Source organism: Parus major, chromosome 18 (genome assembly GCF_001522545.3).
Source record: "Parus major isolate Abel chromosome 18, Parus_major1.1, whole genome shotgun sequence".
Taxonomy (NCBI): domain Eukaryota; kingdom Metazoa; phylum Chordata; class Aves; order Passeriformes; family Paridae; genus Parus; species Parus major.
In genome coordinates, this window is record NC_031786.1 from 1,396,126 (window position 1) to 1,411,595 (window position 15,470).

General features: G+C 57.7%; 1 long non-coding RNA gene across 1 annotated transcript in view; it reads left to right on the top strand.

Moving 5' to 3' along the window:
• LOC107212498 overlaps positions 1-15,470 on the top strand; it is a 38,434-nt gene that overhangs the window by 20,940 nt on the left and 2,024 nt on the right. The window lies entirely within an intron of this gene.

The following is a 15,470-nucleotide window of genomic DNA, read 5'->3' on the forward strand; positions in this document are numbered from 1 at the left end:
GAGGAGAAACAACACGAGATCCACCTCGACCCTTCCCAGCCAGCTCAGAGAAAGTTCTCTCCTTTCCAAGAGCTTAGAGACAGGGAAAAAAGCCCAGCCCACCGCCAGCTCTCCTAATTGCCACACCGAGAGGAGGAATTCTAAATCCAGAGTTAATCTCCGGCGAGGATTAGCGGAGCATGCGGCGTCTTGTCAGATGTGGGAGCAGCGGCCGAGGCCGTAATTTTTCCAGACAAGAGGAAAGTTTCTGCTGGAGCCCGGCCCTGCCACGCGCTGCCCCAGTGACCCACTGAAGGCTGGGCTGGGCTGCTGCAAATTCCAGCAAAAAACTTATTAAAAACATCAGCACAAAGCGTCGCTCCTGGCAGGATGGAGCATCCCGCTGCTTCCCGCTCCTGGCTGGGACGGGAGGTGTCGGAGCATCCCGGAATATCCCGGCTCTGGACTCACATTTGACTCTCTCTGGGATCCTTTGGGATGTCTTGGTGTTCTCTGGGACATCCCAAAGGATCCCAGATTTTCCCAAGACCCTTGGAGCAGAGGCTGAGGCTCCAGGAGGGCAAGCGCCAAACCTGCCCATCCCAGAGCCTCCAGCTCCCTGTGGGAATCCTTTATTTTGGCCGGGAATTCCTCATCCAGGAGGCCGGGATGCTGCTCTTGGGGCTGAAATCTCCCGTCTCTTGGAGCAGGAGGTGGCTGCAGCATCCTGAGATCCCCGGGAGGAGCTTCTGGTGCCCCTGGCTTTGGGAGGTGCTGCCTTTGGCAGCTCTGAGCTGAGCCCAGCTGGGCTTTGGCAGGCCCCGAGCACACGGAGTTAATTAGTGGCTGTTAATTGCGCTGGGAGGTTGGGAATTGGACACCTTTGGAATTCAGAGTTGCTGTTTCCAGAGTGTGGCAGCTCGGGTGGAACTCCTGCTGCAGCTCTGGGAAAGGGGAACGCCACGTTTGGCCCAGGGAAAAAGCAGCACCTCTGCGACTTTGGTTCCTTTTTATTTTTATTTTTTCTCCTTTCCTTCCTGGATTTGTTTGGAGTTTGCCCATTATCTGCCCCATCTTTCCTCCCTCACTGACAATATGCAAAGTCTGGCCTTGGCTTTGGAAACAGGGATGCAAATCCTGGATAATGTGGAGATGCTGTGGGCCCAGCCTGGCATCCCGGGAGCTGCAGGCCCCGGGGCTGCTGCTGGGAGATTCCCACAGGGAGAGGATGTTTTCCATCACTTGACACCTCCCCAGCGTTGCGTTCCAGCTGGGACAGGAACAGTTTTCCTGCTATCACAGAATTATGGAATGGTTTGGCTTGGAAAGGACCTTAAATCCCATGCAGGCCGTGGATCCATCCCCCTGCCATGGCAGGGACACCTCCCACTGCTCCAACCTGGCCTGGGACACTTCCAGGGATCCAGGAGCAGCCACAGCTTCTCTGGGAATTCCATTCCAGGGCCTTCCCACCCTCACAGGCAGGAATTGCTTCCCAGTATCCCCTCTCTCCCTGCCCTGGCAGTGGGGAGCCATTCCCTGTGGCCCTGTGGCACAGCTCTGGTTCTCCAGCTGCTCCCTGGCTCTGCTTTCCCTGGTTTTCCTAAGCTCCCTTCAGGCCCTGGAAGGGGCTCTGAGCTCTCCCTGGAGCTTTCCCATCTCCAGGTGAACATTCCCAACTCTCCCAGTCCGCAGAGCTGCTCCATCCCTCGCGGCATCTCCGTGGCCATGGGGCTTTCCTCACATTTAATTACAATTATTTACTGCTCCTGACAGCTGCTCCCTGAGCTGACAAGGCTGGGAGAGGCTGGAATGGCTCAGTCCTATCCCAGCTGAGCCCTGGGGACACTGGGGGGACACTGGGAGGACACTGGGGGACACTGGGGGGACACTGGGGGGACACTGGGGGGACACCTTTTCTTCTGGGCCTTCCCACCTGAGCCTGGCCCAGCTGGGAGGAGTTTCTGTGCCTGCAAGAGGTTAAAACTTTGCCCCTGTGTTTACTTTCTTGGCTGCCTCAGTGCATAAAAAGCTGTCAGCACCTCAGGTGGGGATTTATTTGGGCATTAAAAAGGGCCCGGGGCGGGCGGATGCAGACACTCGGCAGCTCCCTGGAAAATGTGCCTGCAGCACAAACCCAGCCTCTGCACATAGCTCACCCTTTAATAAGTGCATTTAATTAAAGTCATATAACTTTTTTTTTTTATTTTATTATTATTATTATTAAAAAGGAGGGAGAGGAGGGGAGGGATAATAAAAAAAAAAAAAGGAGAAGAAGTGGGGCCTGCTGCAAGCAAAGGATGGGATACAAGGAGGGGGGTTTAGAGCGTGGCTTTAATGGAAAAGCCATCAGCAATGTGTTGTGTTGTGTTGCTCCTTATTTCCCAGCCCTGCTTGGGGTTGGGGAGAGGATTTCAAGGCATTTCTGAATTTCCAGGCTGCCTTTCCCCCCATCCACTTCCCCACTGCTGAAATTTTGCAGAATTATGAATTTTTCCAAACCCCGTTGCCAAACGCTGTTGCTGTTGGATGGAGCCGCCGTGGCTTTCTCTGCTTGTTTAACCTTTCCTTTCTTTTCCTTGGATCTGGGGGATCCTGAAGCCCCCACGTTTGTTGGGAACACCTGGAGAGCCCCCACAGCAGAGGAGGGGAAGAGGAGGAGCTTTGGGAAGGGGCTGTGGGGTGGGTGAGGTTTTGGGATCCTTTATCCGTGTGCTGATCCCTGCTGGGCCTGGGGGGAGCAGGGATGGCCCTGTGGGGTCATGGTGGCCCCAGGTGTGCCCACCTCGAGCTGCTGCTCATCCCTGGGCCTTGCCTCACCCTCGACTGGGTTTAACCCTCCATGCCAGACAGGTCGGGGCTGCTTCATCCCTGGAAGTGCCCAAGGCCAGCTTGGACGGGGCTTGGAGCGAGCTGGGGCAGTGGAACCACGGCAGGGGGTGGCACTGGGTGAGCTTTGAGGTCTCTCCCATCCCAAACCATTCTGTGTTTCCACAAAAGGCAGTTCTGTGAGGTTTGGGTGCTGCTGGTTTACGGTGTGCTGCTCCCTCTGCCTCACTGAAGGTTGGTTTTTTTCCTGAAGGTTGAATCTGGTGGATTTGAAATGTGAGGAAGGGGTGTGGGTGCTGCTGGAGGCTGTCCTTGGCCATGGAGGAGGAGCAGGAGCTCTGTGGCCTCTTCCAAAAATGCCCCATCCAGGGAAAGGATGGATTTCCCCAGTGGGAATAAACCAGCAGAGATTTTATGGATGCAGGAATCAGGGAGAGCCTCTTGGAGCACCACGGGGTGGGTCTGGGCTGGCTCTCAGCTTTCCCTCTGGAAAATAAAACCGGCTGGGAGATGCTTTTTGCCTTCCCTTTGCGGTGGGACAGGCTCTGGAGCGCTGGCAGGGACCCCTGGCCCCGCAGGGACAGAGCCAGGCTCTCTCCTGGGAGCCCAGGAGCTGCCAGGGACCTCTGGACCCCCCCATTCCCTGGGGACCAGCAGGAGCGGGATGCAGGCTGGGATCGATGCTTTGGGAGGATGGCACTGAGCGCTCTGTGCTCCTCCAGACCTCATCCCAATCCCAAAGCCAGGGCACGCCAATCCTCCTTTTCCTTCTCCTGTCCCTCCCGGAGCCTGCTCCATCCAGGGCTGTTCCGAGCGGCTGGATCCGCTGTGGAGGAGCCTCACGCTGCTCTGGATAACCTTGGGTGAGCAGGGCCTGGCTGCAGCCTCGCAATTCAGCCCAGTTCCTCTTCCCTTCCATTCCCTGTGCCCTGGCATCCCAACTGGGAGAGCTGGGGCAGGACACGGCGCCCTTGGAGTGGTGCTCTGGCAGTGCCCGGGGGGGATTTTCCCCTGGAATTCCGAGCGCAGCTCAATCCCTCCCCTCCCTGCTTGCTCCGTTTTGTTTTCCCTCTGGCGAGGGGGACAAATTTCCTTCTGCATGGAATTGAATTAATTCAGCCTCTCCACAGAGCGTCCCTTTTGTTTTCCTCTCTCCAGCTCATTCCTGGGCTGCAGGAACGGGAATTTTCCCCCTGAGGCGCAGAGGTGGCCGGGGAGAGCCGGGAACAGGGATGTGCATCCCATCGGCTGCCCCTTATCTCCCCGTTCCATTTCCCTGCAGCAGCCAAGTGAGCTCGGCGAGGAAAGGCCTCGTTCCTCACGGTGTCCAAACCTTCCTTTGGATCCCCTGGGAACCAGATCCTGCTCTCCGTGTCCATCCCTGGTTCTGCTCCGTGTCCGTGGGATGAGGGTGAGGGTGGGGATGATGTCTGGGACGGCCCCGATGCTCCTCGGCACCGCAGCTCATCCCTGCCAGCGGTTCTGGCAATGAGGAAATTGTGGATATCCCATCCCTGGAATGCCCAAGGCCAGCCTGGGGTGGTGGAAGGTGTCTCTGCCCATGGCAGGGGTGGAATGGGAATTGTCCTGCTCCGAGGGAGAGCTTTTCCCACCTTGCAGAGCGGCAGGATAGGACAGCAGGAGCTGTCGCTTCCCAGATTTCTCCTGGAACGCCGGCAGAGCCTCCTGCTGTGGCTGCTGAGCGCTCAGGGGGGATTAGCGGTGTTTTACAGGCTCCCTTTCCCAAATCCTCTGCTCCATCCCAGCCCCGCATTCCCAGCTGGATCCTCCCTGCCTGCCCCTTGTCAGGATCACGGTGCTGCTCCTACTTCTCCTCATTTTCCTCGGGATTTGGGAATTCGCTGCTCACCCATCCCCGTGCGCTCCTCCTCTCCCGCCCCTCCCGGCGTTCCACGGAACGCTGGCTTTGACATTCCCAATTTATTCATTTCCCGGAGGGGATTTGCTGGGGACGAAACATTCCAGCTCCTGCGGGAGCCGCAGCGGTGCTGGGGAGGCTCCGCTGCCTTTTCCAGCCGCGCTGGGTGTGGGATGTGGGATGGGATCTGGGATTTGTGGGATGCGCTGCAGGTACGGACACGCAGCTGGGGCGAGGGAGGTTGCAGATGTTCCTGGAATTCCCAAGCCGGATCCGAACAGGATGCGCCTGTCGGGGGGTGGGGAGGGCGCTTGCCAAGAGCCTGACACCAGGACAGGATCGTTCTCTGCCTTTCCGACGGCTCTGGGAATGTCGGGGCTGGGAGAGCTCTGCTGGAATGGCCGCGGGATGAGCCCAGCGGATCCCAGCTCTGCTCCCGAGCCTCATCCCCAGCCCCACCTCTCCAAAGCTCCGCTCCCTTATCCCTGCACAGCTTCTCCGGTGGTTTTCAGGCTGTTTTCCCAGGAAAATCGGCCGTGCTCATGCAAACAAGTCAGCCTTGTTCCGGAACTCTTCTCCTCTCATCATTCCCGTGGTTCCTAAATCCTTGTGGCCTGGAGCAGTGAGGGAATGTCGTCTCCATTCCTGCGCCTCTTTCCAAGGGTTTTTTCCTTGGATTTTCCGCACTGCTGAGGCGTGGGATGGATTTCATCCCTGTGGGTGATGCTCTGGCTCATCCCTGCTCGTGTGGGGCCAGGACCAAATTCACTGGGAAGCCAAGTGCAGGAATTGGGGATCCCGTGGATGGGAGGATTTGTCCTGCCTCACCCCGGGGTGTTGCTCCCGTGCTCGGCATTCCTTGTGTGGATCCCTGTGGGCACAGGGAGGTGTTCCTGTGCTCCCCAGACTTTCCCTGACTTCCTCAGGGAGCCCATGCGAGGTTCCCACCAGGAATCCAACATCTGCACAATTCCTCGGCAGGAAATGTCACATTCCATGTGAATTCCCAGAGGTGAGGAGGGAAAGGGATCTGTGGATCCATCCCTGCCCTGTCCCTGGAGCAGGACTGAAGTCCCTCAGCCTGGGGGACAGGGGACAGCGGCACCTCCGGGTGATTTCTGCCTTGTGACCGGGACTTTTCCTACATTTCCAGTGGTGCCAAGGTATTCCAAGGTATTCCAAGGTATTCCAGTGCCTGAAGGGTGGCAAATCCTGCTGGAATCAGCAGCTCAGGGCACAGGAGGGGCTCCAGCAGGGATGGGAGGTGGCTTTGCCTTGATCCCCCTGGACACAGGGGATGGCTGTTCCTGCATGGACTGATCCCTGTTTTCCCACTGCCAGCTCCAGAGCCCAGAGCTGGGCAATTCCCAGGCTGGAATGGGGCTCTCCCTGCTGCTCCCCAGCAAACAGCCCCTGGGTTCATCACCTGCCTCCACTCCGGGTGTCCACGGGCAGGGAAAGCCACCTGGCTCCCAGGCAGGGATGGCATCCTGGGCTCCCTGTGCCGTTTCCTGGGATTCCCGGGATTCCAGGAGCTCAGCCAGGCTCTTCCCAGCAGCTGCAGCGTCTTCCAGACCCCCCGTGCTCCAGCCCCGAGGCTTTTGGCCAGGAGGGGCTCCTGGGTGTTGCAAAGCAGATGTTCCAGCACCGCAGTTTGTCCCCTCCGTCCTCTCAAACTTCCTGCCTGGATCGGAGACTCCAAATGGAAAAAGCAGCTTGGGGCTGTTGTTATCTTGGAATGAAATATTCCCTGGATAACAGCACGGTTTGGGAGAGGGGGTGTTGTTCCTTGGCTGATCCCACGGGGGATCTGGGATAACCATCCTGATCCCGCTCCTGCTCCTGGCCAGGGATTTGTGTCAGGGGCAAAATTCCTGCCTGGAGCAAAAATAACGGGAAGAACCGGCTGGACAGAAGGTGCTGAGGGAGCAGCAGGAACCGCTGCAGCAGCTAATTAATTAATTACTGGTTAATTATTATTGCTGTCGTGCAGGGGATGAGGTGAAGCCTCAGGAGAGCTCTGCCCGTGGGAATTGGGGAGGAACAGATCCAACACCCCGGCAGCCCTTCCCCCGGGATGGGAGGGAGGGGTGAGCCATGGGCTCCACACCTTTCTGCATTTAGGGAAATCCTCTGGATTTGGTCACTTCCCTGTGCCCCTGTGACACGGACAGTGATGGAAAGCGGAAAAAGGAGGGGGGGTTTATCCCTGTGCAACCGAAAATCTGGGAATTCAGCAGGAGGAAGGCACAAAGGAATAAAACTGGAGTGGATATTTGGGAAGGAAAGGAGCCCGTGGGTGGGAGGGGAGGCTCTGCTGAGAGAACAGATTAATTCCAGCAGGAATTAACGGTGACAGTAAAATCCTGAGGGGTTTTGCCATCCCTGGGCTGCTCCCAGCAGTTCCAGGTGCTGTCCTGATCCCAGGATGTCCCAGCTCATCAGTGGCAGCTCCTTGTCACCGCTGGGGCTGCAGGGGACACAAAATTCCTCCAGGAGCCTGGGGGCAGCTCAATCCCGGAGAGGAGGGGAAAACCCCCAGGAGGTTTTGGGGCGGTGAGCAGGGACCTCGCTGTCCCCAAGGCACCCGGCTGGGGTGACAGAGCTGTTTGGGCTGTCCCCCCTCTCGTGGCGAGCTGGGAGTGAAGGGACAGTGTCCCCTTTGTCCCTCTCCTGGCCCGGAGCGGGGATGTGAGCAGGGAACGGCCCCATCCAGGAAAAATCCTCTTCCCGTGGCCGGACCGCAGGGAACTCGCTGGACTCGTGCCTTGGATGGAGCACAGGAGCTGTGGCTTTGCCTCCTTTGCCCCTCTCCCGCCTGCCCGGCCCCCCTGGCCGGGGTTTTGGGCACACCGAGCTCGGCGTCCCCGGGTGGGGTTTGGGGGAACTGGAGCCTCCCTGTTCCCGGCTCCTTTGAAGGGTTTTTGTGGCTGCCCACGAGGACCTGGCCGTGCTTGGGCTGAGATCCTCTGGCCGCTTTTTTTGGGACCACCAGCGAGCTCAGGGACGGGGCTGTGGCCACCTTTTGATATCAAAAGATATCCCAAAGGCAAATATGGGGAAATATCCGGGTGGAGGGAGCCGGGCTGGGATTTTGGAGCTCTGGGAGCTCCCGGCTGCAGCCGGGGAGAAATGCTTGATGTGTTCCCGTGGGTGGCACATGAAAGGTGGGGCCAGGTCATTAATTTGGGGGGCTGGAGCTCTGGGAGACCACCGGAGCTCTGTGGGGTGTTTGGACAGAGCAGCTCGGATTCATCCTCCTCCTTCATCCTTAAATACCTTAAACACCACCCCACAGAGCACAGGGGAAAATAAATCCGCTTCAAACGGCCCCGTTCGGTGGTGCCTGCTGCACTATTTATACTTTTATTGCTCCCCTGGGTTTATGGAAGAGCTTTTTTCATGGAAACACCGGTGTGGGGTGGGATTAATGCAGCCACCATCCTCAGAGAGCCACTTTGGAGCTGGGGAGAGGCGTGGGCAGACCCCAGGTGATCCCAGATCCGGGTGATCCAAATCCCTTCACAGCTAATGCAGTTCTCAGGCTGTGCTGGAGGTTCTAAGCTTGGTTGGGAGAGTTCTTCCCTCCTGGAAGCCCCAAAATATCCCAGGAAAACGCATTTCTCCCTGAGAAATGAGTCCAATGTCCAGAGCAGACCCAATTCCAGCCCAGCAGGTTTTTGCCTGTTGTTTTTAGGGATGGAAGTTGGATTTTGGGGTTGTTCCAGGGCTAATCCCAGCTCTCTTCTGGCTCTGCCATTCCCCATGGAAAATGATCCCAATCTCCCAACTTCCCGCTGGAAGCTGGAGGTGTTTCATGGGACGCCAAATAACCTGGAGATGTTTTCCTTCCTCTTCCCAGCAGGAGCATCCAGGTGCTCCCTGGATGTCTCTGGAACGCTGGGCCCGGAGCTGGTGTGGGATTTAAACCTTTGTCACAGCAGTGACCTTGAACAAACCCCTGGTGTGGGATTTAAACCTTTGTCACAGCAATGACCTTGAACAAACCCCTGCCTTGTGCCAGGTGACGTCCAGCAGCTCCCAAACCTCCTCCTCCAGATTTTTCCTGGGCTCTCAGGAGGAATGGCCATAAAATGGTGACATTTTGGGACAAACCAGCTGGTTCTTCACCTCATCAGCACCTTGAGCCACACTCAGGGCCACGTTTGGGGTTTTATTGTTCATCTTCTGCCCCTGTGGAATCTCCCATCCCATAAAAAACCACCCAGAGGCTCTCGGGGCGGGAATTCCTTCACTCCCAGCTCCAAACCTGCGGCAGAGCTGGGGTCACATCCCTGGCAGCCGGGAGGGGTGGGCAGAGCCCCGAGCCCAGCCCTGCTCCTCTGGATCCCTGCACATGGAGCAGCTCCAGGGTGTTTGTCTTGGAGATTAAATCTGGAGAGCCTCCGGTCTCGGAGTCCGTGCTGGGAAAGAGGGGCAGGAGGGAGGGAAAGGAGCCCAGCCCTGCAGGAGAACACACCTGTTAACCCTCTGGAGGCTGGAAAAGCAAGGGATGCAGGGAGAGGGACAAAGGAGAGGGGGAAATGGGGCTGGGCAGTCCCTTGGGAAAGGTTGGCACAGCTGGGTTTTGCTGGAATATTTTCCTTGGACACAATGGAGTGTTCCCGTGGGGAGCAGGGATGCTCCAGCCAGGATAGCTCATCCTGGAAATGCTGATCATGGAATCCTGGAATGGTTTGGGTTGGGAAGGACCTTAAAGCACACCCAGTGCCACCCCTGCCCTGGGCAGGGACATCTCCCACCGTCCCAGCCTGCTCACAGCTGGCTTTGGGCACTTCCAGCGATCCAGGGGCAGCCGCAGCTTCTCTGGGAATTCTTTTCCAGGGCCTCCCCACCTTCCCAGGGAAGATTTTCCTAAGAACCAGCCAAGCCCTGCTGTGTCAGTGTGAGTCCCTCCTCAGCCCTGGTGCAGGGTCAGGGTGTGAGACCCTAATCCTGAACTTCCTCAGCTTGGGGCTTTTCCTGCAGCTGTTTGTGCCCATTCCCAGGGCTGGATCCCCCTCTGCACCCCAGCCCTGCCTCTCCTCCTGCCCAGCATCGTTTGTGCCTCCCCCAGAGGCGTGAGGGACATGGGGACATCTCCTGCCTGTCCTGGACCCCCAGGTGGCTCAGGCCATCCTCCTCCTCCTCCTCCTCCTCCTCCTCCCGAGCCTCCTGCTGGGCTTTGCCTTTAAATCCCCAGTAAAAGCGGAGCCTGGCGGGCGGGAGGGAGGGAGGGAGGGAGGGAGAGCATCTCCCGGTGCCCCCGTGTTCCCAAACACTTCACCCCGTGCACGGAGCGCTCTCCGTGTTCCCTCAGCACAGGGCTGGGTTTGCAGGGATGTTTATCCAAAGGGATCGTGCCTCCCAGCCTCTGGCACCTCCGAGGCCAGGCGGGCTGTGTTTGTCCTGGGCTGGAGCTGGGGCTCAGCCAGGCTGAGGCTGCTCCGGGATGGAGAGCATTTCTGAAAGCCCTGATTGTGAGAGGCCAAGCCCAGGGCAAACGCGGCTCCCAGTGCTCGTACCCAGGCTGAACTGGGGGAACTGGGCCCGAGGGAGCTGGGGGAGCACCCCCTCCTCTGCCAGGGCATCCCCACCTTCAGTGGGATGGGTTAACTGGGGGGCTTTGGGCTGGAATGGCTGGGGCTTCTCCGTGTTCATTGTCCACCCTTGTTTTTGTTGCTTTTAGCCTTCGGTGGGGTCGGGATTTCTCTCCTGGATGATCCCAGTTTGGGATTGGGGATAATCTGTGGGAGCCCACAAAGCTGGGAATCCCCAGGGGCTGCGGCTCCTTCCACAGGATCCTTCCCTCAGCACCCCAGTGGCTGCCACAGCTGGGGTGTCCTGGCTGAGCTGGGCTGCACATGGATCTCCAGCCCGAGTTTTCACCCGTCCTCTCCGTAATCCAGAGGTCTCCAGCTCCTCTGTGCACCCCCCTGGATGTGGAGCCTCCCTCTCCTCCAGCTCCTGCATCCAGCCTGGAAGGGAAAACCCACTGGGCTCCGGTCTTGGTGCTCCAGCGCTGGGCACAGCCCTCTCCTTAATCCCAGAGGAACAATTTAATTAAGGGAGATGCAGATCTCATCCGCTGGGAGTTCTCCCTGCAGGCTCCAGGCCCTGGATCCTGCCCAAGGGAGAGGAGGAGGAGGAGGAGGAGGAGGGAGGAAGGCTGGACACTGCTGGGATCCTCTCCCCGGGCTCCAGCACTGGCCAGGTCTCCCCTTCTCCAGGAGGGGCTGGGATGGAGCTGTTCATCCCTTGGGATTCCCCTCCCAAATCCCAAATCCCAAATCCCAAATCCCACTGAAGTTTTATGGCTTTATCCATAAACCAGCACCGGCAGGAGGAAGGAGGGAGCAGGGAAGTGGGTGTAGCTTGGAAAAAATCAGGTTTTGTGCCTGCAGTCCTTGTGAAAATATCTCCCTTGGAATCTTGCTCTGCTGTAGAGTGGTTTTTGTTGCAGGAATGTTGGGAGCAGGGAGCTGGAAGGTGTCGGGAAGTGGGACAAGCAGGGCTGGGGATGAAAGGTGCAGCAGAATCCAGCAGGAGCTTTCCCTCCTCCTCAAATCCAAGGGATGATGTTGGGAACGAAGTCCCTGGACATGGCAGGACCCCCTCAAATCCCTGCCCCGCAGGAAACCCCCTGGCTCCGGCAGGGACAGCCCATTAAACGGGAATGGGCCGATCCATAAATCAAAGCAGCTGGAAAATGAAACCAGGGGGTTGGGAGAGGAGTTTTGCTTTTTTCCAAGTTTGGTTTTATTTTTCCCTCCCCACTCAATTAAAGCAAACAAAACTCCCAGGGCAGGCGGGTGCTGAGCTCGGGGTGCCGGGGAAATGAGCTCCATAAATTACGGCTGGGATGTGTGGAAGTGTTGAAAAGGGATCAGCTGTTCCCCAGCTCGGCGGGGGAGAGCGCTGGGAGCACCCAGTTCTTCAGGAAGGTGGAATTTTCTCCCAAAAATCCATCCCAGAGGAGATTCCTGCCCTCGGGAAGTGTGGCTGGATGCTGCCAGGGTGGCTTTGGCTGCATCTCCGGGACCGACAATTCCCGTTGTGCTGGAGCTGATGGGGCTCACCATGACCTGCTGGGGTCGTGGGCTGGGAGATCTCCTTCCCTCAGGAATATCAGATCCTTTGGGATCTGATATGTTTTATCCATGTTTTAGCTGTGGTTTATCCATGTTTTACCCGTGCTTTATCCATGTTTCATCCCAGTTTTCCATTCCAGTTTTAAGGGCAGTAATTCCAAAGGAGTCATTTATAAAATTCCCCACCTTTAGGCCTCATCAGTGATTCCATCCCTCAACCCCTGCCCTGCTCCATCCTTTGGGATCAGGGTTGTGGTGGTTGGGAGCTCCGTAGGGAGGTGGGATCCCGTTGGGCTGGGGGAGCATCTCTGCTCCCAGCTCTGCCTAGGCACATTCCACCGGGATTTTATTCCCTCGTTTTCCACGGAAAGAAGGAAGGGAGGGAGGGGAGAAGTGGGGGGGCTCAGAGAATTAATCAGCTTAGGGTCAGCGCAGGAAAAAACGCAGCTTAAATTGGTAATCCCAGGGCTGGAAATCAGCTCAGAGCTGTGAAATCAACGTGGGCTTTCCTCCATCCCTCTCTCCCACCTCCGAGCTCGGGGCAGGACCCCGGTGTGGCCTCTGCACCCTGGTTTGGTGTCACTCCCTGATCCAAAGCTTTCCAGGGAACACCTTGAGCCAGACGTGTGGGTTTGGGATGTCCCCAGGCCGTGGGGAGCAGAGCTGGGCTGGGATCCTGCGGGATGAGACCATCATCACCTCCCTGGGGACAGGCACGGAGGGTTTGCAGCGCTTTTCCCACCCTGTGAACAGTTTATTCCACCCTGGAATGAGGAGGGGACCCCCTGGAATCCCTTTTATCCCGGGGATCCGGTCTCTGCACGCCTCTGTGGGCGCAGGAGGTGCCTCAGAGCATCCCCTCCCCTGCAGCAAATCCAGATCAGCTCCTTTGGAAGATCCAGGGATCACCAGGATCACCAGGATCCAGAAACCAAGGGGAGCTGCTCAGCCCCTGCCTGCCCACCGCGAGGGGCTCCGGAGTTCCAGCAGGAAAAGCCGGGAATTAAGAATTCCCTGGTGCTCAGGGAATGGCTCAGGCCCGTCCCTCAGCCTGGTTTGTCACTCTGGGGACACTTCAATCACTGACCCAGAACTGTCACGGCTGCCAGAGCCCTCCTGAAACGCAGGGCTGGCCCAGCCTGATGTCACCCCGTGCTCCTCACCCTGCTGCAAAAATGAAGGAGAATGGGACTTTCTTCATTCCTTGCCCTGCCTGTCATTTTCTCAGGATTTAGAACAAGTGACACACGGATTTCAAGAACCAGGGTGGCCTTTTCCTGTGGGGAAGGAGGGGAAAATTGCTCGAAAGAGCGGGAGGCAGAACAGGTTGGAGTGTGTGAACGAGAAAGTGCTCAGGGGTGTGGTGGAGGGGGTGAGATGCTCTATTTTTAGGCTTCCACCTGTGCTCAGGTTCGGGGGGGTTTGGTCAGGGCTGGAATTCGAGGAGGGAGCTGCAGATGGAGCTGGGAGCTGGGTGCATCCCTCCAGGAATGAGCCTCTGGCAGGACTCACCTGTGGCATCCCTGGATGTCCCCGGGGATGCAGCCAGAGCCATCCCCTTCCAGATCCGGGGGTGCTCTGCAGTGCCCTGGGCTCCTCCCTGCAGCTCCCCCTGCCCCTCAGCTCCGAGACTTCTGTCCTGTCACATCTCTGGGGAGCTCTCCCCCAGCCTGGGCTGTTTTGGGGTTACAGAGGCAGGGCTTGGGGGGTCCCATCCTGGCACTGAGCATCCCCCGTGCCCCGGGGGGCTCGGCCCGGGTGTCTGTGAGTCAGAGCCGGGCTCTCGGTGACTCAGGGAGCCGCCAGCGCCTGTCTGGGCCAGGTTATTTATTAACACCTTCCCAGCAAGGGAACAAAGCGCTCCTCCCGCCCAGGAGCTGCGGTGACACCTCTGCCCTGCCCGCCCGGGGTTTTGGCAGGTTTGGGGATAATCCCTTGGGACAGGCTCTGGGAATTCGGCTGTGGCTGTGGCAAGGGGCTGCCCCGAGCCCGGCTGATCCCTCCAGGCTGGTTTAGATCCTCCGGGAGCGAGGCAGCTGCTCCAGCCCTGGCACTGAGCTCACACAGGAGCTCACGGAGAAGCTGTGGCTGCTCCATCCCTGGAAGTCAGGCCAGGCTTGGAGCAGCTGGGACAGTGGGACATGGCAGGGGGTGAAACTGGATGAATTTTAAAGTCCCTTTTCCCCTAAACCTTTCCATGGCTCCGTAGTGCAGCGCATCCCGCAGTGCTGGTGATGCAGGAGGCAGCGTGGGGAGGGCTCCTTCCCAAGGATCCCAAATTCCCAGCCCAGGGCGGGCTGGGGGTGTGAGCTGGCCCGGCCTGGGGGCTCTGCCTGTGGGAGAGCAGGGAGGAAGGAGCTGGAAGGATTCCCTGGTGAGATGGGACACGTGGGGAAGGATGGACACAGACATGCCAGGACTTCCCTTCCCCTTCTCCAGGATTTTGGGGCCAGGCTGAGCCTGCCTGGCTGTGGGTGCAGGGTCAGGGCACGAGGTTCGGAGCAGCTCTGCTGGGACCAGCTCTGCAATCGGGCTGTGGCTCTTCAGCTGCGTTTTTGTTAATCCAGCCCTTTGGATGGGGAAGAATTCCGGCAATAAAAGCGGAATTGGGGCATGTCTGAGCAGGGCCAGGGGTCTGAGGGAGCAGCAGGGAGGTGGGAGCTGCCAGAATCCTGTCCCTGCCTCTTGGATCCCTTTCCCGTTTGGCTTTGCTGCGCACACAGTTCGTGCTCTGGCTGTCTGGGGATGCTCCCACCCTCCACACAATTCCCGTTCCGTTCCCCTGCCTTGCCCTGCTCCTGGAGAACGGCTTTGGGCGGGGCAGGAGGCAGATCCCCATCCCAAAACCTGCAGGGCCTCGCTCCTGCTGCAGCTCAGCCCCTCCTCTGCTGGCTCGGGGTGGATCCTCCCCTCTTGCCGGTGCTGACCCCGTTCCATCCCTGCTCTCCAGGATGCTCTGGGGGTTCCTGGGGAGGACCAAAACCCCGGCACCGGTGTCCTCTCCCCGAGGGAAGCAGATGATCCCTCCTGGGACGTGTCGGGCTGTGAGGGGTCAGTTCACACTCAGGACCTGCCGATGTCCCCAGGACGGGCAGGGAACGCGGCTCCCCCTGGGAATTGCAGGCACAGAAAGCTCCCAAGCTCCTGTAAATGCAAGCTCAGACACAGGGCTTGATTTAAGACCTTGGAGAAGGCTTCCGGATTTAGAATCATAAATTAGAATGTGAGTTTAAATAGAAAGACACGAAGTTAGGCTGTAGGAAGTTTTAAGGTTTTGAAGTTAAGATACAGAAGTAGTTATAAAGGCAATAAGAAGTTTAAGGTATAACAAGTAGCTTTGTGTGTCATTGGATGATTGGTTAAGAAAGTCCTCACTGCAGCAGAGATGTATAAAACACATTAATTAACTACTGGTGTGAAAGTAGAATCATTCTTTTGTGGCATTAATTTATTGGTTAATTAATCTTTAAAAACCCTTGTGACCACTGACCAAGAGCATCTGCTGAATAAGGTGAAGACATCCTCACTCCTTCATTAGTCCATAGAAAAACAATAATTAAATAATAATTCATGTTTTAACACATCTCCCTGTGGTGCTGTCTCTCTCAAAATCCTGGTATCTCCTGGTGCCTCCATCCCTGAGCCTGTGCTGGTGTCCCCAGCAGGGACAGGGGACACAGCTCCATCCCTGA